Source organism: Rhea americana, unplaced genomic scaffold (genome assembly GCF_003343005.1).
Source record: "Rhea americana isolate MKP2758 unplaced genomic scaffold, rheAme1 scaffold_8, whole genome shotgun sequence".
Taxonomy (NCBI): Eukaryota; Metazoa; Chordata; class Aves; order Rheiformes; family Rheidae; genus Rhea; species Rhea americana.
Genome location: NW_028186978.1, coordinates 10,692,243 through 10,713,725, shown reverse-complemented (window position 1 = coordinate 10,713,725; position 21,483 = coordinate 10,692,243). Strand labels below are relative to the sequence as shown.

General features: G+C 39.0%; 1 protein-coding gene and 1 long non-coding RNA gene across 2 annotated transcripts in view; one reads left to right on the top strand and one right to left on the bottom strand.

Annotated features, from left to right (window-relative positions):
• RBPJ (recombination signal binding protein for immunoglobulin kappa J region) overlaps window positions 1–21,483 on the top strand; it is a 153,468-nt gene that overhangs the window by 36,767 nt on the left and 95,218 nt on the right. The gene's annotated exons all lie outside the window — the stretch shown is intronic.
• Window positions 12,901–21,483, bottom strand: part of LOC146585563 (uncharacterized) — a 42,216-nt gene continuing 33,633 nt past the window's right edge. Inside the window, exon 3 of the long non-coding RNA XR_014897972.1 lies at window positions 12,901–12,956. This is a non-coding gene — a long non-coding RNA (uncharacterized LOC146585563). The remainder of the gene's footprint in view (window positions 12,957–21,483) is intronic.

Genomic DNA, 21,483 nt, shown 5'->3' with positions numbered 1-21,483 from the left:
ATTCTGGAGCATCTGGTAGACTTTCCCTCCTGTAACGTTCTTATCTTTCAAGCTGATTAACAGGCCAGAAGCGGTTGTGAGCTCCCCAACAAGAACAAAGTTTTCTGTAATAATGCACCGATACACATAGAAACTTAAAAAATGACACCCTCCCTCCAAAAGGTAGTTTGACCACATTTCTTCCTGTAGTTCTATGTGTAATTAATAAATCAAGGCTGATGGGAAATAGGCATAAGAGGAGTGAAATGGCCTCTTTATGGTCACCCACTGTATGAGGAGAAGCTCTTGCAGCGGCACTGAGGTGGTGTCAGGCCACAGTTGCTGCATGAGGTCACAGGCATGACATCATCCTGAGGTTTACTGCCCATACAAGACAAGTCAGAAGTAACTAGAAGCACTAGTGCTAGAAGTAATTTTATTCAGGTTCAACTGGCTTATTCATAGCAGTGCAATAAGGCAGCTAAGGTGGAGAATTTCAGCCTTAAGGAATGATTCTCAGGAGAGAAAGGAAGCTCTTGGCAAGCTAGAAATGGTGTGCTGGAAGGAACCTGGGCCTGAAATGGCCCAGCATTGATGCAGGTCAGGTATCCATACACTTACCCTGACTAGTGTTTTTTAACTTGTCATTATAAACAGCCGGTGAAGGAGATTTTGCAGCTTTTCCAGAAGTTCGTCACAGTGTTTCACATCTCTAACAGAAACCTGTGCTTCATACCTTCAGCTTAGTGGTGCACAGATGCAGCAGAGGACCTCTGGGAATCTGAGCCAGTAACTCTGCCAAGCCGGGATCTATCCTACTGTTGTGCCGGACACTGGTGCCTCAGGTGAAAACAAGGTCAATTTGCCACCAAAGTTTGCCAAACCTTGGAAACTTTGGAATGGCTTATTTGCTCAGAAAGTCTTAGTTGATCAAACTGAAGTCCATGCAGCTCTGAAATGGAGCTYGCTTTGCCTCCCAGACTGTGCAAAGCTTGAAATCAGGAGACTGAGAGAGTGTTGTATGTTGTAAGAGCAAAGTTATGACATCTTAGACAAGGCTGGTGTTGGCCATTGCTCCTTTCTTGAAAAGCAAGAAATAAAAGCAGTCCTTCCTCAGCTTGGTCAATTATTAGAGGGGATTTATTCTAAATTTTGCTTTATAGACTTTGACAAAATAGCAGCTTTTCAGGAAATCACCTGCTCATTTCACTGTAGCCAGCATTCAGCAGATAGCAAATTATCTGCAATAAGCCTGGTAAGTACAGTCTGTAATTTAGAAGATTAACAGTCTGTGAGACCTCAGTGAGAAGACTAGAAGCAGCCCTATCCTAGCAATTTTAAGGATGTGAACATCATACCCAACACAGGAAGCTCTACAACATAGAGACACAGTATTTGCATGTGTATTTGGGTTTCAGCTGTCTGATGTGCTGTCTTATGTGCTGTTTATTCAGGGCTCAGTTTAACTCAGCAATTGTTCAGATGACTGCACTGGCTCCATACAATGAAAACCTCAGATTCCAGTGTCACCTCGGGGTACTTGCTTCCTGTCATCACTCAGCTTAAATGAACTCAAAAATAGCCCTGAGGTAGGACACTAAGTGCRCTAGTAAGACCATTCAAATAGGGGATAGGGTTAGGAAATATGCTTCTCACATTAGGAGCAGTCCAGAGTCTGTTGCCACAACGTTGGGATTATAAGCAGGTACTGTTCCCCAAGCAAGACCTTGTCCAGATGTGCAAAAGAGGAAGAAGCCATGCGAGGAGAAAGGGAGGCTCTCACTAGTCAGAACTGACTCAGCTTGGGTTATGTGTGCAACCAGAGCCCCAAGAAAAGGGCTTTCTGAACCATTTGGAAATAGGGGCTAACATGAAGCTACATAAGGGCTTTTCGCCTTGTTTTCAAATGAATCACTCCAAGGCTCTCTTTTATTTTCATTCTGTCGTTTTACTGCACCCTGAAGCATGTTGTCAAGTTCAAACGGTAGCTGTGGTTGCAGCAGTTCCACATCTGCTTCCCCTCCCTGTATATAACTGCTTAGAAAGAGACCTTTAGTCAGGCTGCTGCTTTTAGTTGCATGGCTTTCTCCACTCTTCGTTTCTTTAGCACTGGAAGAACTCTCACCCTGTCCAAATGAAATATTTTTCGTCATGCAGAAAATGGAGCCTTATTTTACCAGAATACTCTGTTACTCCTGACTCTGACCTATCTATACTCATGAGGCAAAAGCCCGCATATTTCTTTTTATTTAGAATGAGAATGAATGTTTTTCTTGTGTGCYTGTTCTTTCTTTTTCTACGGAATCAGAAATAAACAGTTTCTGTCATTGTGCATCACTCGGGAGGATACTTCAGTCAGACAATAACCTAGCTAGAGCCTTGTCTTTGGGAGCTCCAGGTCACCTAGAGCAGAGGGGAGTGTGGAAAGCAGGGATGTGCTTTATGTCACCAGCGGCTCTTGTTTTTCCTTTTGTATGCATGTTTAATTTAAAGGAGTTATATAAAAARCTTATTGCACACAAACCCAACAGATATGGTCCAGAGTGTATTTTTCAATGCTATTTTAAATATGCGGTTGTGGCTCTCGTAGGCATGGTTTCGCCAGGCACACCCTTCTTCTTTTCCCAGCTTCCTCAAACAGTTCCTCAGTGCCGGGGCAGATTCACTCCATGCGGAGCAGTTGTGCAATCTTACATCATCCCGCACTCTTCTCCTCCCCCCTTTCCCTACCTTTCATGAAAACACAGTTTTGCTGTGATGCTCCAATATATTCAAGACCTAGCCAGAGCCTATTTTTAATCAAAGGCCCTAAAGGAGGCATTACTACCATCTATTTGCATATTCCCTACCAATCAAATGGCCTACAGGTTCAATTCTAACATATCTGAATTTCACACTGGACAAATCTTCAACAATTCTTTTATTAATGGCAACAGCTGTTGAAGAAGACAATGTTTTGTTCTTTTCTTTCCTCACATGATTCTTCATGTCTCATTTAATTGTCCATGATGATCCTCTACTTTGGATTTTTTTCATGTACTTTAGCCACAGCATGTTGAAAGAAATAGTAACAACATTATTCTGATAGAATACTATCTAGATAAACACTGTRTTTTGCAATGCTCTCTAGAGAATTATTCAGAAAATTAATCAAATCCCCAGTGAGGCATTGGCATAAGTTTGCAAAAATTATACAGAAGTCTGGGCTGAAGTTAGGAATAAATTACTGTTATGAACACAGAGCTCTTCTATTGTTATTTTCAGCTAATGCTGATACTTTCCTAAGTGTCATTTTATACAGTTTTTATCACTACTGTACATGCTCATTAGTACATTTGTTTTAAAGCATATTCCTGTAGCACAAGGAAATAATTCTGTTTCATAGATGGAGTTGAGAAATAGAGATTAAGCAATTTATATAAAGTCACACAGGAAATGTGTGGCTAAATCTTCATCTTTTGAATGCCAGTCTGGTGGTGTAACTGCAACAGCAGCTTTCTGCTTGCCAATAAAGTAAGTATAAATTGTACTGAAGCCCTGCATTAGATATTGTAACATCAAAAATCAAGGTGGATATTAACTTTCTACATATTAAGAAAGATGCGTTGCAAAGCCTTATATTGTTCTATTTCTCAGAGTATGTAATTAAGATATTGCCTCCTTACGTTAATGCAAATTGCAGTTCTGCAGGCAACGGCTTCGTAAAGAAGCTGTTAAAGCTTCTTTAAGGTTAATAAAGAAAGGCTGTATAAGAAGCTTCTCCTAACTGCAATTGCAAATGATAGCACATATATGCTTTGTGACTCCACGCTTAAGTGCACTGTCCAGATGACCTTACCCACAAAATCTCATGTTCACCATAGCACCCTTGAATAAGTTTCAGAAATAAACTGAAAAACTGAGTGCGACTGTTATTAACAGATTATTTTCAACAACTTTGGACRGAATGTGTTACTAAATTTAACTGAAAATATGGTTGTTCATACAATCTTTTTTAAGATACTAGCATATTTCTTTGATATTATTTGAAGTGCTCATATAATAAGGATACAGGGCACTGTAAGCAACATCAAAACAGCTATACCAGCTCAGCTCGAGGTTCTGTCTAGTCCAGAGTCTTGTCTCCACCAGGTTGTACTGAGCCCAAGCCATGACCCACTGGGGATGTAKTTCAGAAAATCTTCTCCAGAGGTATGGGTGTGGGCATATTCTCAGCACAAATCATGGGGTCTCTTGGTGCAGGTCACATCTGTGTCTTCAGGGAGACTACGCTGTGCAAGCGTGTCAAATTCATCAGGTGGCAGCCCCTTTTATTGCTCCTCCAAACCCTCTTGCTGAGGTTTTGCTTTCAATTTTCCCCTTGTCCTTTTATTTCTATTCCCCCACTCAAGGCTCACTAAATTGCAGGACATTTCCAGTTTYATGTGGTGTGGGGCTGCTGTGCTGCAGCCTCGGGATGGGGGATGCTGGAAAGGGGGTCCCAGGGACTGGAGCCTATTTTCATTCTATCGTCAGTGCAGAGCACTACTGCACAGCATCCACCAGCTCCTTGGCTGGTTTCAGGGACCCCCTTGCAAGGGTGCTCTGCTTGGCGTCTCCTGCCATCTCCAAATACTGTTGTTTACTTTCTAGCCTATGACCGTGAACTCTTGCCCTTTCTTTCATTTGTTGTCCTCTCTCATTGTTAGTTTTCTCTCTGGTTTCTTTTTTCCTTTGCTCACATACTTTGCTGGGAGTTGGTGGGGGGAGGATGTTGAGTTTTGTTAAGGGCTGGGGAAAGCCCATTACTYTTGGAGAAATATCCCAAAGAACACCAACTCCAGGTACCTGGGTAAGAGTATTAGAACAGGACAGGCAACCAGCAATATTTCCCAGAATATTTTCCTGCACACTCACTGATCTGTAGCTTTTCTGAGGTAGTTGTGGTCTTTATTCTCCTCTGCATCTGATAAATTTGATTAATACTCCTTTCAGGTAAAGGGCATTCTGAAGGTGTTTAGTGGCATGTGGTCTGATGTATGGGTGTTAGTGTAAGTTTCTGGATAAAAGCAACAGAAAAGCTTTTGGAGAAACCTTTCCAATAGAAAATGGAAATGGCTTTTTCTTTGGAAGCCCTGACTGTGTTTATTTGTTAATAAATCCTCAGCTAATAGTCTGTACAGACTGTCCACATAACTTGGGATTAAGGTACTTGCACAATCCTCCTGTGTTAGTTTTCAGGTCCAAAGCAAATATTCCTACAGATTTTCAAATCCATTAACCATTCCATATAATTTCACATCGAGGAAAAAAAAGCTGAGGAATTTAGTAGTGAGGCATCCAATATGAGTGAACTTAAGTGGAAATTTCTTCCTCTTTTCAGTTTTATTCATTAGTTATCTGCATGCAGAATTCTTACTGTGGGTAGTTAAACAGAAAGGAATAAAAGACCAACGAAAAAAGGAAAAAGAACTGGAGGTTTGGGAGGTTTGAAAAGTGAGGCTGTCAGCAAAGACTCATTGCAAGAAAAGTGCTATGGAGGCATGTGGGACAAATACCAAATGAGCAAATAGTGGTCACTGCTTAAATGGTTAACATCATGGCTGCGCGGGTGCTCAGTGCACGTAGGAAAGGGTGAGGAACGAATCTGGGTCCTGAAGCAACTTCATGTTATGTTGTTGTTCTGAGCCAGTGCTGGGGGAGTCCCTGTTTCTTCCAAGCTCTGCTAGAGAGCTGACTAATAAAGTATTTGCAACACTGGCAGAAGGGAAACGAAACTAGAACTTGCAAACTATCAGATTTGCATTGGAAGCTCTGGTAACATTAAAAAAAAAAAATATCTCCCAGCTGTAACCTGCGCTCTTAAGGAGGTTCTAGAAAAACATGTTGGTAAGAAATGATTCAACACTGGGTTTCCTAATCTGTGAGGGTGTTCCTATCAGTTGTTGATAATCAGCATCAGAAATGTGTTCTTATCAGATATCCATAAATCCCATCTTCTTYTTCTCCTCTTTGGGGTGTGTGTTCATGAGGTTTGACTGACCTTGGTAAGTAATTCAAGGTGGAATCTTAGTGGTTTATTTCATGACAAGTGGAGAGGAAAAGATGTGGTTTGGAGTTAGTTAGGCTGAAGTAAACTCCAGTGCTGAAACAGTTTTCAGATGAGGTAAGCAGCTGAGCAAACATTGTCTAAGCCTTTTCTTCCATTTTGGCCTTTTGTCTCCCATCAGTCTCTCTCTGAAATACTCTTGTGAAATAATATTCTTCTTCTCCTTTGTCATTTTGATAGTTCTGAATCTCTGTTTTGAGTATTCCCATGAAATCTTTTATCTGTATAGATACTTCTCACCTTCAAGATTTCAGTTACGTACCTAATTTCTTACGTTGCTTGGGTATTTCCTTCATTTCTTACACATCTCTTTTTAATTAGAAAAGAGTTTCCAGCTTTCATGCAAGTTACCCAGATGAATGAAGACCTGACCTTGGAATAAAATACTTCAGCTAGATTCTATTAGTTGTCTTGTATAGGAAGATTCCAGCGTCTTTCTGGAATTAATTCCTTTATGCAAATAGTTCAAAACCAACAAAAGTAATTTCTGGCAGTCTTGTGATTGTTTGAAATTTTTCAGAATGAGAGAAACCAATTTAAAGCATTTCAGAATATTTTTGTTTAGAAACAGTGGATTTCCAAGTTCTTCCTTCAYGCCGCAGCACTTGACAATAGAATAGAGGTGTAAGATGTTACCATACCTTTGTTCTGTTCAAAGTAAGAAACAGAAAAATGAAAAATGTTCGTGTMTTTCTTTTATTCTAAATAGAAAAAGCTGGTGAACACCAAGACAGAATGTGAAAATTAACTTTTGCTGTTCTCTTTCCAATATATTTTTAATTTTTTCTGTTGGAAGAACTCAAAGTTTGGGGAACTCCTGAATAGGAAGAGACCCAGGTCTAGCCCTTGCCCTTTGGACTTTGGGGTTGTTGTAAGTTTTCCACTACCTCTGTCTGGGCTGAGACCTAAACTGGCACAAAGGGGCAGGAATGGTAAGCTGACCGGCCCTTGATTTGTTTACTTGCTTAACAAAATCCTATAGAGGTTTTGTGAACATACATTCATTGGAATCGGGACTGGCTGATTCCTATTGTGCATTGGGAAAGTCCCTCAGACTATCTATATCCATACTTCCATAGGGCTACCAGCCCAGAACTGTCCTGCATCTAATGGAAGAGGAATGAGAAGAGCTAGTATGGAACCAAACAGCTGAATAAAAAATGATTTTACAGCAAAGATGTGTGGAAGTGAGTTTGATCCTGAAGACTATCCATATTTGTTACCCAACCAAGAATACTATTAAAATGGTGTGGTTTGTATAAAGTCCTCTGGAAGGTTTTCTGAACAGGTTATAAGGTTAAACAGTCCTGCTGTAASAAAAAGAAAATTATTATGCAATTTACCAAACCTCTGGAGACATGGGACCATTTACTGATAGCTACTTTCCTCTACAAGCCCAGGTAAAGCCSCAAGATGTTGTAAAATCCTTTAAATCTATCTTTTCTGCTGAAAATGGAAATAAGYACTGAGCGCAAGACTAGTGATTAGTGAAGGATTTAAAATCGGTCTTCTCAGGATGGCTGGGTCAAGCAGATTTTATATTTCATCACGAGGACAGAACAGGATCTAACAAGGATCTGACTCATAGAGTTTCTAAAAGATTACTCTGGAYGTACAGTAAGTAAGGTTGAATAACAAGACCCAGTAGTGCCTAAGCAAATAACATGAGAAATGAAGCTAAATTATATTATATCTTCTGCCCTAAAAAGTGAAAAAGAAAAAGAAAAAGGTGGAGGAGAAGGAACGCAATACAGCATTTATAGAATTCAGCCATCTGAACAAAAGATGCAGCTAGTATTTCAGCTGGTGCTGTGGTAATTGATTACTTTATGTGTGTGTGCATTATTATATACCTCAATTCCAAATTACCTAGCTTATTCAAACAAGTTTTTCCAAAATGTATCAATTAGATTAGCTCAGTGCATCAATCAGCAGCATTCAAGATTGTGCTGACTTCAGTTTTTGTGGTATCTTCTTTGCAATATTGTTGCTCTTATAAAAATTGTTTCTGTGGTCCTTTCATATTTCCAAAGTTGCCTGCATCCAAATTCTTGTAGAGTGGACATTTTGGGTAGTTAGGGATAACTATTTCCAAAACCACATTTAATTTATTTATTACCTCATCCCAGAACTTATTTTACCCTAGGGCACAACCAAAACATATGTAACTAATTATCCTGAGAATGTCCACAACTCCAATGTATGATTCTTTTTTTTTTAATCCAGCTATTTTTCATTCTTTCTGGTGTCCATTAACTCCTACAGAGAAATTTCTGCTGGATAAATTCAACTTTGAGTTCATGTGCAAATTTGTTTATGTTCAGAATATTCTGTTCCAYCTTTTGTTGTTTTATGTAATAATCTAGACCTGGGTCCATGAAGTCTTAAGACTSTGTCAAGCATTTTGGGGATATCAAAAAAGAAAGTTATAAAGTGAAGACACCAAGGACCAGATTTAGAGTTTAAATTCTACTTAAAACCCCTAYGCCTTGTGATTTCTATTGGGTATGCATGGATAAAGATACAGGACCAGCCAGGAGGAAATATTAGGCAAGTGGGGAAAGGTAGAATCTGGTAGAATAAATCAGGTCTCAGATTTTGGTTAAAAAGCAAACCAAAAAAATTCTGACCCCTTCAGAATTTCTATTCTGAAGAAAGCTATCTTAAGAACATACTGAGTCTGAAGTTTGTTTAAATGCAGCTATTTGCACTGTCCTCTTTCCAGAAGAATGAGTGAATCCCTATGATAGGACTGTGATAAGAAATGTAAAAAAAAAAAAAAAAAAAAAAACAAACAAAAAAAACACTAATTATATTTTAATATATTTTGGAGATACTTTTTAGGCAGATGAATGTTAAATCTCTCTTACATATACAAATTGTCTGTTCTTCACAACTATAAAATAGACTTTTCTGATTTGTTCAGAGTAGTCAGGAGAACTGCACATTTAAAATTTTGCTGGCCCCACTTCAGTGCAGTGAGGAGAACCAAACCTGTGCAGACGAAATATTAGAAACAACCTAATTCTCAAGGAGTGGAGTTCCACATATGCTAATTTACCTTACCAAGAAGTCTGGTAAATTAGCCTGGAGCAGCCTTTACAGACTATCTAAAAATACATCTGATATGCATACGGTAGAGAAGATGCTAAGTACTCTCAGGTCTCTTTCATTTTACTGAAGCTGTGGGAACTCAGCATAAATCATATTCAGGCCCTTGACTAAAGGCAAAGTTTTAACATCAGTGAAGTCAATAGCGAAGCTCTTCTGAACTGCAATAAGGTCAGATTAAATGCTGGTAAAGACTAGGTGCTTCTTTACCACATGTGCAGTTCCACTGCAGCATTCAGCATTGCTGACAATAGAATATGACTCTGCATGTGAAGTATGTGTAGTTCCTGCTAGGGCTGTCATGAGGGAGTGAGTTCTCGTTGGAACTGTGTGTTGCTAATCYTGTAAATAAGGGGATTTAATATCTGCCACTCTACATGTGTAAACTCCCCTCATAATTTTTCCGTAAGTATAAAAAGGAATAATTTAGATTCTGGGTTTTTTATTAGTCAAATGTCAACAGTATGCTTGGTTCCATAAAAGACATGTAAGTCAGTGTGTCCCCAGAAATATTAGCCTCCAAGGCAAACATAGAAAAAAACAGGCTTAATGGGAGACACAGAAGAAAGGAGCTGCTCCAGATTTCTTAAGTAACTTTGTTCCTGAGTTTCCATTTATTATGGACTTTTAGGGGACAATCGTCTTTGGGAATGTGAACTATATATGAGATACCTTATACAGAGACCTATCCTGCACTCTCTTGCTCTTTGTCTGTGTGTAAATTTACTTTACATGTTGTCCATTGAACTTAATGAGCCTATCCACATGCGTAAACGTAGATAAAACTTCCCCTGTTCAGACCCTAACTCACATCTCAAAATGTGTGACCAAATGTTGGACATTCCATTCAGAAGTCCAGATGAGCTCATGTAAGATAACTCACTGTGTTTCCATCTGTTTCAGATTTGAAGAAAACTATTTAGTTGGAAGACGAAAAATACATTTTGTATCATCTTAATGCTGAACAGATTTAGTGACATGCTTGCTTATTTAATCCATGGTATTGGAGAGGCTAATGAACTGAGTAAGATACATACCTTGGCTCAGATGCTGTTCTAAGCTAGATCAGAGAAGCCCCATTTGACTTAAATGAGATAGCATCTTTGTTAATGAGTGTAAAATGTATTCCAGTGAAAAAAGTGAGCAAGCATAGTATGAACATAAATATATCAAGCTATTGGAAACTACTTAACAGCTCATCTGCATTTRAGCATTTTTGTGGGTTTTTTGAAGGAACAATACTGTTTAATCGATAAAATAGTCTGTTTTTGCAACTGAGGAATTTAAGCATGTAACTCCTGCCTCACATTAACTGGAGAGATAACAGGTATGTGAATCCTCCAAAGTGTGATGGGAGAGTGGAAACYGGTGCTGTGCTGCACAGCACACACTGCTGCGGCGTGTGCCAGACAGGTTACTTCTGACACAATACAGCCCAGGCCTGTGAGATGCCAAGCACCTAGTAAAGAGTTCATAGCCATCTGATACATTTCAGGAAAATGGGTTTTCTAAGGATGGTCCAGATACACGTCTTTTCTGTTTTACTAAAAATTCAGAGGGATAACTGACATAAAAAGCAGGTCTCCCCATAGCCCAATTTTTCTAGGGAAATTTGCAGCTTCCTGTGACCTTGTCTGGATAGAATTTGGACTGTGCTGTACTGCTTAAACTGACATTGCCACCAAARTAAGAAATCCTGCTCTATCTCCAGCTGCTCATTACTTTCCTGGTTCTGCTCCATCCTTTATCCCTGGCACATRTGTCTGGGAGGCCTCACAGTGAAAAAGATCAAGAGTCAAACTTGCCTAAAGTTTACCTGTATGAGAAAGGACTCTACAGACGAGACATTAAGGTGGAAAGAGAAGTAGAAGCTGCATCAAGGGTGAATTGCCTACTTTTGGTGGCAGTGCCATCTTATGTTAACTTAAGCTATGTCAAAGTACATCCTGAGGATGGGTTTTCAKTTCTCAGAGGTGAACTGGCCACTTTGCTAGTTGAGTTACAATAAGCATGTTGTATTGCCTCTGGTTCAAGTACCATCTATAGCTCAGCTGTTTGCGATGTTTTTTTCTTTCTTTTCCACGCTGAGAAATGCATACGATATCCTGCAAGTAGCACTACAGGAAAATACAAATATTCAGAAAAGAGTTCAATATTCCTCTACGTGTTTAGTTTGTTGTAAGTGCAGGTTTCTTAAATGTTGCATTGTGGATTTATTTTTCCTCTTGTTGCATTGTGTTTGAAGTTGTGAGATAAAAGCCTTGATTCTTAAGCACTGAGAGTATAGTGCTGTCTTCAGTGTAYCTGATGAGATAAAAAAAATTAGAGGGGGCTGTTTGTCTTCAAAGAAGATTATRCAGTAATGAGTTGTACAGAGAGCATTATTTGGGCACTCCTGCTACAGTCCACCAAATCTCCTTTCAGAAAATGTCATTTTGTTATGTCGGTCGATCACTGAATTATTAATTTGCCAAAATTTGACAAAATAGCTTCTCCTGATGAAGGGAGGAGGGAAGGAGAGATCTGACTAACAGAACGGCCTGGGCTTTCTCCCAGTTGTGGAAAAACAACTTTCCAACTCCAAGAAAGCTCTGCAGCTTCTTTCCTGTATTCTGAATCTTTCTGATGGTGTTAACTGTGCATTTGGTAGAAAGAAAAAAAAGAAGCTGCCATTGTTATTTTTACTTAAAACTGACTCCTTCTTCCTTGAGGACAACACAAGGCAAAAACACATAAGAGAGGAGAGATAAAAAGGGAGCAAGGCAAAAGCAGTGTCCTTTTCTCGTTCTGTTTCTTCTGAGCTCACTGTGAGAGAAAGACAAATATAGCAAAATGTCTTATCAGCCACTCTGAGGGCTGGCAAGTTTACACTAGTGTTGGGCTGTCAAAGACAGTGCTCCCAGTTATCTTTCTGGTTGAAGGCTCAGAGTAATGTTGCAAAAGAAACAGTCTGAGACAGACTAACTAAACAAATGGCAAAAACAGAGAAAGATTAAATAAACTGGGGAAGCAAAAGGAGATAGAAGGGAGAGGCTGAGAACAGGAACCTAAGCATCACGYGCCAGGTGTCATTCAGAAGTTAGCAGAAACTTGTAAAAATGGGGTTATTTTTTGGATCCTTCCCATTGATTTAGTCTGTCTCTGTAATCTTCTAAGATCAGGATATTAATTTGCAACAATGCCGTAATGGATCCATTAGGTCCCAGGAGACAGGTCCTCAGGTCCCAAGAGTCAACAGGCATCTTGTGCCATGGAACTAAATCTTACTCCTTTTAGTCCTGTTCACATCAAATTATGGATCCAAAAGGCTCCAACTGGCGATAGGCAAAAAAAGATTATCCTTCTGTTGGTCACTACATAAGCCAAATGTCCTGCTCATGAGTTTTGKGTCATTCCTCTCACTTCTCAGGTGTAATCTAATTCAATCTTCTCTGGAAGTAACAGATTTTTTTATTTGAATTTCTACATTTTTTATTTGATTTTCTTGAATTTCTGAATTTTTTTTGTACATAACCTTTCCTGAGTTTATAAACTCTTTTATACAACAAGTCAATGTGGATTTGTATTTCTACGTGTCCATATAACATATCTTGTTAGGCTTAGATTGTTTATTTTTGTCCAGTGACTTAGCCACTATTAGTTTCCCTTTAAATTAATAAATAATTATTTTACAAGATTTTTTCATTGTCTTCTAAAACCTGTTGTATTGCTTACCATCAGAAAGGACTGTTGATACACCAGCACTCTAAGGGCTTCTAGGACAGTGGATTTCCAGTTCCTGGAAGCAAATTTTTCCTTGCAAAGTGTATGTGCCTTGCAAAATACCTTCAAACCACCTGATGGAAATCACTGTAGAAGTGTTTTTGTGCTATATGCCTTCTCCTTTAGGARTCATAGTAACCAGAAATAACTTAAGGATATATCCACACAGCAATCTCAACAGAAGCCGTCATAAGATGCTAGCTATACTCTAGGCAGTGTATCCCATGTTCACAAAAGTGGGAGTGCAGTAGCACAGGTGTCAGCCTGGGCTGCAGGAGCCTCCTGGGACCCTGGCTAAAAGCCATGCAGCTGGTCCTCACTTTTCACATCAGCCTTACTCATGGATTAAAGCTACCATGTACATGCCAGTATGTAGCAATCATCTCTTCCTACTGTCTTGTACAAATAGAGTAAGAAGAAAGAACATTATGCAGAGAACACTGCAGAGAAAACTAAGCAAAAATTGCTTTATGATTGGAAAAGCATCACCATGACACTGTGCTTGCTTCTATGAATTGCAGCACTATGAGAAGCGGGGAAGGGAGGAGGAAGGGAACAGCCTTATGGCTGGATTATTCATAGAATCGTAGAATCAGTAAGGTTGGAAGGGACCTCTGGAGATCATCTAGTCCAACCTCCTGCTCAGCAGGATCACCTAGAACATGTTAGATGGGGTTGCATCCAGGCGGGCATTGAATATCTCCAGAGGAGACTCCACAACCTCTCCGGGCAACCTGGTCCAGTGCTCCGTCACTCTCACAGGGAAGAAATTCCCCCTCACRGTCAGGCAGAACTTCCTGTGCTTCAGTTTCTGCTCATTGCCTCTTGTCCTGTCACATGGGACAAGTGAAAAGAGTTTGGCCCYATCCCCTTGACACCCTCCCTTCACATACTTGTACACATTGATAAGATCCCCCCCTCAGTCTTCTCCTCTCCAGGCTAAACATGCCCAGTTCTATTATTAGCCGTTTACATGGTAGTCAGTACATAGACTAGAAGGTCTTCTGTTCTGAAGTGATTTTTCTCAAAGTTCTCTCAAGTTCTTCAAATTTAATGTTGGATTCTATTACACTCCTTGCTTTAGTAACACAACTAACTCTGATATGGAAATGGTCACCTTCCAGTGGGTATTACTTCTTCAAAGAGCCAAGAATTATTTTGTTAAAAGTGACATTTCACTTCTTTGACAGCAGAAAACTGGTATTTCACAAATCATGACTCCTTTTAGTTTGTTCAGTGTTCCATCTAGTTGATGGAAAAACTATCACAAAAAGTGGCTCAAAGAAGAGAAAATAATGTGATGAGTGGAAGCACTTGTCTTTCCTATTCAGTTTTTCTGAATAGTTTTTTATCTAGTATTAAATGCTAGAACCTCAAGTGCTCAGGACCCCATGCTTCTGAGTCCTGCTGGTCTTCTCTGAAATATGTTGGCTACCCTGCTAGCTCCAGTTCTCTGCATCTTTCTCTGGTTTTGTTAGTCATATTAAATCACATTTCAAAACTCCTCTTTCTTCCTCTACTGACTACTAGCATGTGTACCATCAACAAAACATGGTTAGTATGACCAAAATGCCAGGAGATGGGTCTTACGGCTGGACCAAGAGCATATGCAGTAGCAGCTTGGTCTGTGCAGGTGGGGCAGGCAGTGGATGGGGAGGGCACTAATCAGCAGGGCTCTCAGAGCCAAGGAAGACTGGCAGTCTCTGAACCTTACCTACTCATGCAAGGGCAGAGCTGAGAAATCCTAAAAGATTAGTTACTATCTTTTATAGACTACCAAGCCTTTTTATGGAACTGCCTTGGACACCTATCCGATTATATTTAAGTCAGAAAAAAAGATTATCTTGTGTGACCCCAACTTGTATTTGATGTGTATCTAATTCAGAGCTCTAGAAGAGAGYCTCAGAATAAGGATTAACTTTTTAATACAGAAAGTCTTGTGCGCAGGAGAGAATAACTTAAAATAGGAGCTAAGTCTGGCAGAGGAAGAAGCTTCTACGATGTCTATGATTTGGTTACACTTGCCTTATGTAAGCAGAATATGGTACAAAATCATTAAATGAAAAGCATGAGCCAGTTCTTAAAAGCCTAAAGCAGTTCTTGGCATAGTTAATTAGGATCATAAATATAAGATAAGAATTGTCAGTTACAATTGGGAACTGTTCAAAGATCTACTGCTGTTCTGTCTATGCACAGCATAAYGGAGAAGTAAATGAAAACAAGAGTAAGTTACAAGTCAACATATATGAGTGATAAGGAGAAGTCAACAGAATAAATGGAATATTTAAAGATAATTTTGTCCTGTATTTGGAATGGAGCAGGAATATATATTCTCTTGGATAGACAATAAACAATATCACATTGCATCATTAGCTACCTCATGCACAACTGTATAAATGYCTTCAGTATGACATGTTATGCACTAATACTAATGAAGTATTAGTGTCACATGATGGATGTATGGGAAGAAATAATTGAAAATTAAATTTCAGGCCAACATCCTTGAATAACTTAGGGTATACTTACTGCCCAGGCACTGCAAGATACCTACTTGCRTACCTGTCTAACTAGATCATTTACCACCATGAAACACCTAGGATTTTTATCTTGGTTCATTTTACTACCTGCTTCACACTCTAGCCCAATACTGGCACAAGCGAAGGAAACAGCGAAGTGGTGCATGGGGAGGAAAGGGCCAGTTTTTGAGGAGCAGGTTCTCTTAAACTGGGTTAGCTGCTGATAAAACCACACAGTTGGTTTAACCTAATTATGTTATTCGGACAATTTGAAGGAAAGGGGCAGCTCATTCCTGTACAGATGAGGTGGGTGTTAGCAAGTGAGAAGTGACAGTCTTTATCCCTGTACAATAGAAATAGGTAGCTAAGAACTGGAAATGAAAGAGGAGTCAGAAAGAAGTGGCATAAGAGGAAGAGCAGCTCAGTATGTCTCTGCTACGTGCATTATTTTTGCAAATGTTTGACAAGTCTTGGAAAACTGGGACATGTGGTGGGACCATCAGCATTGTGCACTATTTTAAAAACTTAAAGGGGGCAACCCAAGGAAGTAAAAGTTCATTTGAAACAGACCTGAGATGAATTCTTAATACACATAATTCAAATTTCTATCAGTAAAGGATTTAAGGATAAAATTATTGTTAATTTCAGTCAATGTGGTTTTGTAGCTTCTCTGACAAAATGAACTTCCTACTGCAGGTTTTCTCACAGGATTACAGGTATGCCAGGCTACTGAGTTATAACATGCTTACTATCTGATAGTTGCTCTGAGGGTGTAAAATCTTTGCTAACAGAGCTAAAAAAAAATGACCGTTSAATGGCAAAGAAGCCGCCTTATCTATTTAAATATATTGGCAACATCAGTGAAATGCAGGATGCAATAAAGAAGCTATTTCCCATAAATAATTTGAGTTTTCAAAAAAAAAAAACACATTTATTAACAGTTCCACAGAGGTGGCTGTCAGTAGTGTTGCCTGGTTAAAGGTTATTTTATGTGAAATTTTAGATAAAACTTAAGAATAGTGGTAAAAGGAAGATGGCCAAAGTCTATCCTGCTGGAGATTCTTCTCCGGTAGGGCTCAGAGGAGCCATCTGTTTCAGCTGACAAAGCCCAGCCCAGCAAACAAAGAGGGGGAACTTAGAGTTTGTCTTCTGAAAAAACTTAAACCAAGTCAGAACATAATGTTGAGGAGTTATTAACTAACATGATGTTAATCAGATGCTGCGGACAGTGAAGTACATTCAGGGCTGCATCAGTAGTCATGAATGATAGTAGATGGAACTGCTGGGTAGTTTTCATAAAGGTCTATTTCTCAGTGGGAAAATGTGCAATTCTTGGAAAAAAATTTTTTTTAGAGTTTCTTTTGAAGAAATAAAAAATGTTTCTCCTTTGTACTCTCTTTTCTCTTGCCTGTGGGATAAAAGTAAAGGTGTAATGGGAGCAGAACACAAGAAAAGAAAGTAAACCAGGAAAACTGAGAACACAGAAACTGTTGCAGAAAGGAAGATTATTTTGAAACGTTGTCTAAGAAAACATTAACACTTTTGCCTAGCTGTAGTGCATGAAATACATRCTATGTTCTTCCTACACCATTCAGATGGGAGCCAGCAGAAGTGTGTGGGTGTTTTTTGCAGTTTTTTGGTCAAAATTGTTCAGTCTTCATCTTTTTCTTTCCATTAGAACTTCACACAAGATAAATCTTAATATTTCGAAGCATTTCCTTAGTAACTAACACTTAAAATAGAAAAAAACTTAGCATTGACTTTATTGCATGTTCTTTGCTGCCAAAACTCCTAATATCATAGAAGATTCTAAGACCAGGAAGCAGCATATGCAGGGAMAGTCCAGAGGAAGGATGAGCTCTGTGAAGATCTGAACATGCAGGAAAGGGGCTGAGTAAATGGAAGGTCCGTAGAGGAGCTGTCTGTCAGCTGCTATATGTGTATATATACTGCCGTATCTATGCTGTTGTGAACACCACTTTTTCTCATTACAACAAAGCTCTAATAACAGTACTATCTAACTTCCACTTTCTATGTTTTCTTTGGAGAGAAAAACTGCCAAAAGGAAATTCTTTTGCCTATGGCCAAGTAATGTTATTCAAAACTCCTATGTCAAAAGAGGGTTGCTAAAACCCCTTTGGAATCTCCCCTGTGCAATGTTTCTACACAAAAACAGCATGGTACTGTGTTAAATCACCATGGCTGAATGATCTCTGAAACCCATAACATAAAGAGAATACATTCATCATATGGATTGAATCATAATAGACAGAAAAGATTACTACAAAGWATATCTTCTTTAATTAGGAAATCTTTTTGTTCCAGGTACTCAAAAAATGAAGTTAATTCATGTAAACATTTTACATCTGGGCAGACTTAAAAATGCATCAGCATAGACTATTTTAAAGTTGTAGCTTCCTAGGGGAAACTTAATAATTTTTAAGGCCAAACACTGAAGCCAGTAAGATTTTATTCTATAGAATCAGAATAAAACAACCTCCCATCATCTCTCCCCTTGACTATTGACAAAACAGCTCTGCAAAGGAAAACAGAAAAAGAGCAATAACAAATTTTGAAGCAATCTCACCAAGTTTCATTGCTGTCTTTACTTAAATCTCTTCTATGACTTTTTCCAAGGTATTCACAGGAAATAAATAGCTTATGAAAACAGCAGTATAATTTCACTGGAGCCATCGACATACCAAAGTCAAAGCTTTTTCATGTGAGTGAGTATTGCAACAGCCATTGACAGAGCAACATAAGGTTCAGCTTGGGAGTTAGACTGACGCATGGATCTGGGTACAAATGCTTGTTCTTTCAAGACCTCTTCTGAAAGTCTTTGGGACTTTCAGGATGATCTGTTTAGTTCCTTAAGGTACCACTACATGCAGAGATGACCAAACYAACTCTGAACCTTTTTACTCAAAGATAATTTTTAAATCCAAAATTCAGTTACTAAAAGGAAGTCCCTATATGAGCAATCCTGGTTTCTGGAAGCAGGATAGCCTCATTAGTAAGGTATAGGTTGYTTTTCAGGAGGGCTGACCAGCCATGCAAACATGGCTACTGATTTTTTCAGTACCTGCTTTGCCTTTATATGATTAAGTTGGGTATCTCTAGTCATAGCCACCRGGCTTCAGTTCTTCATCTGTAAAATGAGAAAGAGCCATAAATAGCTCCTTCCTGCCTTGCTGAGATATCCAAAGGAAGCCATTAAAAGACAGAGAAACATGTGATTGTTCCTTGTAATGGATACTAAACCCGTTGAGTATCTCAGATCTGTCTTTCTGACGACTTTGGGACTTGGAGCCTGATCCATATCAAGTGGCCATGTGATTTCATAGTTTCATCCATAGTCCTACTTTTGTCCTGTCTCCCCTCCTATCAATCACATTCATGTTTGGAGAGAAAATTCTCTGCATCAGTCCATAGGAATGGGAAGAAAGAGAGAGAGAGAGAGATGAGAGTTGGTGCTGGGGCTCTACAAGTTACAGAAGACTTAAAATGTGGCAGTAGGATTTGGTCAGAAGCATTCCCGCCACTTCCTTTTTCTGCTGCTACCATGGCACGATGTGAGATGGGAGGCACCTGAAGCTGAGACCTATCCTGAAACTCAGATGATTCTTTCTTGACCACTTAATATGTTTCCATTAGTAGATTACACTGGCAATGCCACTTAAAGTAGCCATACTGGATGGARGGATGTAGTTGAGAATCCTGTTCAGTTAGGATATTGGATCCACATAATGATTGTTCTGTGTATGAACAAAGAAATACGTTGTCCTGCAAGGTAAAGAGGACAAAAGCCTTCTGAGATTGTTAAAAGTGCAGGAAAAACTCCTCTCTGCATCTCCCCACTCCCTTCGTGGTTAAGATGTCTCACATAATATATGTTCCACGTGTCACTGACTCATTTTCCTCCTCTTACTAAGATCGCTTTTAAAGCCAAATTTCAGCCTTYAAAAGCAAGCCCCTGGCATTTTACATTTAGTAAATGACTTCTCTAAAGTCTGTCTGTGTTTCTCTGTAGTGGGCTTGTGTAGGTTTTATTACAGATCTGACAGTCATAGTGAAAGAGGAATATAGCCTGCTCCATATATGAACCAGGAAGTTGACTCTTCTACAWAGAGTTAGTGAATTTTGGATGAAAGGTCTGAACAACCTCCCTTTTCACTTTAAACTAAAAATAGCATAGCCCAACCAAGAAGCCTATCTTCTTGRGCATTATAGAGGGATGGGGATAAAGTAGGAGACTGTCAAGAGACTGGAATAGGATGGGGGAAAAGAGGGTTCTCAATTTAAATATATTAATTATAATTTTAYATATATATAAAATTAAGGGCAAAGAGTAATGACCAGAGACAATCATAGACGATGATATTTTCCATTATTAGAGAAAGCTTAGAAAATGTAGAAAATTCAAAAATGTTCAGTAACTGTTTTTCTTCTTTTGGGGGGGAATATAATAYAATATTTACATAATCTGTTGATGAAATACAGTCTACTACGGCAGTTATCAAAAGGCATCTTTTTTAAGTATATGGAAATGTGTGATTTTTGCTGCTTACTTATCCCACCCGTTCCCAGCTCCTATCTCAGGATGGACTAAATTATCTTCTAAAAGTGCCTAATGACAGAGGAGATGAACTCCACTCTGGGGGTCAAAAAATAAGTGTTGTAAAGTGGGATTCCTCATCAATGCCCCCCCCCCAAAAGAGGAAAATGCTAGTCAATCATAGGATGCAAATAGAGGAACGAAGTGACGTGAATGCAAAAAAGGCRTGAGTATTCTCAGGATGAATCAGGTGAGGGAATTTCTTTTTAGAAATAGGAAAATATTAATGCTACTGGCCAAGACTATCCGTAAGATGCTATCTGGAAACTCTGTTCACTCATGTTGGAAAGTCTAGACTTGCACAAGAGTAGAGCAGATACGTGGATGGGGGAAATCACTTTTACAAAACAGACATGAAGGAGCTTGTCTTGTTTATCATAGCAAAACAAAGGGATGAGGTATGATTGCTTTCTGGAAATACATCAGAGGGCTAAGTACCGTGAAAGGAGAAAGGTGTTTGAACTAATACCATATACAGGAAATGAAACATAGGTAGATGAATGGATGGATGGATGGATGGATAGATAGATAGATATGCTGGCCACTATGAAATTTAGGCTGGTAATTAGAAGAATGTTTTTAATTATCAAAGTTCTTTACTAGGGAGAACTAGGGGAAGGAAAGAAGCAAACAAAATAATTTGAAGATGGAATATGATAAACTGAATAATGGGATTTTTAGATAACAAAGGTCAGAATTCAGTAAGCAAGAAAGTCTTTTGTGATCTCCTGTATCATGTATGCGTGAGGTTTAAAAATACTGCTCAGTATGCTGTATCAATTAGTGTGTTGACTTTAAAYRTTTTGAACTACTAGGAAATTTCCAGAGGAYTGGAAGAAAGCTAATGTGATGCTATCATTTCAAAAGGGTAAACAAGACTGTCAGCCTGCTCTTCAAAATAATGAAACAATTGATATAGGACTCAATTAATAAAAAAGTTAGAAGGTGATGTTATTGTTAATATTTTTGACACATATACTCAGAAAATAGGTTTGTTGAACTGATACAGTGTGTGTTTGGTTGATRAAGGTATGAAGGTCAAGGTAGATGTTCTGCTCAGGATTTCTCTAGGCTGTTCCTTTCAGCTTCTCTCACAGCCAATGGAGGAAGAGATGCTCCTGTAGTACATGATTAATTCCATCATAAATGTCCGGCACAGCTCGGATGACTCTCACCAAGTCCACCAAGTGTCCATTTCTCTTCATTGGCCGTAAGGGAAGCTGAACTTGAGGAGCTCAAATGTAGATGTCTGCCCTGTAGATGTCTAAAATTAGGTGGGATGACTCCTATTTCCAGACTTCCTCTGGCCTATCAAAGCATGACATTTTGATTAAGAGTTAAGAATAGCAAACAGTCAGCATGGGTACTGTTAGAGGGATTAAGAATAGTCAGATTTTAAGAAATAACTGTAC